Here is a 2,234-nt window from a genome sequence, read left to right on the forward strand (position 1 = left end):
GATCCGGAGAATGCAATATCTCCTAAGCCCAATGAATTCCCCTTTTCTGATCTTATCCGTTCTCTTTACTTTCTGTTATTTACTTTCGTGCTAATCTCCCCAATTCCCTATTTAAGATTCTGCAAATTTATATTTCATGTCATTTATCTTTCCCACATTTAATTTTATGCAATTCTCACTCAATTTGGCTTAGCTTGACTAGAACATTCCTTTAATTAAAGTTGTTCGACCAATCAATCCCTGTGGGATTCGACCTCACTCTATTGTGAGTTTTTACTTGACGATAATTCGGTATACTTGCCGAGGGAAATTTGTTGAGAGACAAGTTTTCGTGCATCAAGTTTATGGCACCGTTACCGGGAATTGATTTTGTATCAACAATGATTAAACTAGAGGATAACTAGATTGTACAATTTTCTTCTATTTCATTTATTTTGTTTCTGTCATTTACTTTTAGTCTCAGCCATTTTCATTTATTATTTCCTTTTGTTTTATTTTCTTAGTTAATTCACAACTCTGTCAACTAATCCACTAACTGTTTGATAGATTGCTTCACTCACACTAACAGTAACCTTAACAAGAGTGATTTCTTCACTTCTCTCTTACTTGTGTAATCTGCTGATTGTATGACAGGTAGCAGAAGAGGAGCTTCAACCTCCTTTGAATCTGAACCTGTGAGGACTTTTCTTAGATTAAGGTGGGAAGCAAGAGGGAAGAGGGTCGTTGGTACTGAGAAAGAACAGGAGTATTTTGAGACAGACATTGAGGAGAACATGGAAAACCCCCATGAGGAGGAGACACACAACCATGCCAGAGAAGGTCCAACAGGTCATGTTGGGCAGAAGAGAAGAGTTCTGGGCTCTTATATTAATCCAAATCCAGGAAACTATGGAAGTAGCATCCAAAAACCAACCATACATGCCAATAACTTTGAACTGAAGCCCCAGCTTATCACCCTTGCTCAGAACAAATGCTCATTCGGAGGAGGCGCCCAAGAAGATCCCAATCAACACTTGACCACCTTCCTAAGAATATACGACACTGTGAAGCCTAATGGTGTTCATCCTGACACCTATAGATTCCTTTTGTTCCCCTTCTCTTTTAGGGACAAAGCATCTAAATGGCTGGAATCCTTCCCGAAGGAGAGTTTAATAGCCTAGGAAGATGTGGTAAACAAGTTCTTGGCGAGATTCTATCCCCCCAAAGGACCAACAGGTTCAGGGCTGAGAAACAAACCTTCAGGCAACAAGATGGTGAAACTTTCTATGAGGCATGGGAGAGGTTTAAGGACTTAACAAGAAGGTGCCCACCGGACATGTTCAATGAATGGGTGTAACTACACATCTTCTATGAAGGGTTGTCTTACGAATAAAAGAATTCACACTTAACGTTAACACCACTAATGTCCTGACTAACTGAATATCATGCCTAGCTCACCCTCTTCCTGCAAGCTAAGCTGAGCCCACTGAGGAATGTAACTGCTTCAACTAAAGATCAAAGGCCCATATCCAAGACTTGGAAAGCTAACTAGAAAATCAGAAGAGTAGTATATATAAGAGTAGTTTTGAACTAGAGGGGAGCTTGGCATTATTGGGAGCTACACTCTGTATATTTACTTTTTCTACAATTTTTAGTTACTTTACAATGCACTTTTATTTTACGCATTCCATTCCTAGAGCTATGAACAACTTAACCCCTTTCATTGGGTTAGGGAGCTCTGTTGTAATTTGATGGATCAATTATAGTTTTCATTCTTCTTCCTCTTTCTTTTCTCTTGATTTTGCTAGAAAGCTTTCGGTCTTCAACCAATTGGTTAGTTATATTGGAAAAGAAACTCTCCATAATTAGATCTCCTCTAAGCCCTGGAAGAGGAATGAGGAGATCATGCTAGAATTACTTTCTCACATTGGATTAGGTTGGGGGTTGGATGGATATCGTGACATGTAATCCTACCAATACTTTGATCTATGAAGGTGTATGGTATAATCAGTGACCAAACTTCATCTCTTCTCATGAGCAATTAAATCAAGGAATTGAGAAATTGTTCAAGCTTAGAGAGATTGGGTTGCCAAGTAATTGGGATCCAATCACCTAAGATTGCCAAGGAGATCAATGAATGCATTTATTGAGGAATAGATAAAGATGAACTTGATCCGGAGAATGCAACATCTCCTAAGCCCAATAAATTCCCCTTCTCTGATCTTACCCATTCTCTTTACTTTCTGTTATTTACT

The 2,234-nt window shown here is 38.8% G+C and overlaps 1 non-coding gene across 1 annotated transcript; it reads right to left on the minus strand.

Moving 5' to 3' along the window:
- Positions 1-1,213: 1,213 nt before the first annotated feature.
- On the minus strand, positions 1,214-1,317 carry LOC130953957 (small nucleolar RNA R71). The gene has a single exon (XR_009076116.1). It is a non-coding gene; the product is annotated as a small nucleolar RNA R71 (small nucleolar RNA).
- Between the last annotated feature and the right edge of the window lie 917 nt (positions 1,318-2,234).

Source organism: Arachis stenosperma, chromosome 9 (assembly GCF_014773155.1).
Source record: "Arachis stenosperma cultivar V10309 chromosome 9, arast.V10309.gnm1.PFL2, whole genome shotgun sequence".
Lineage (NCBI taxonomy): Eukaryota > Viridiplantae > Streptophyta > Magnoliopsida > Fabales > Fabaceae > Arachis > Arachis stenosperma.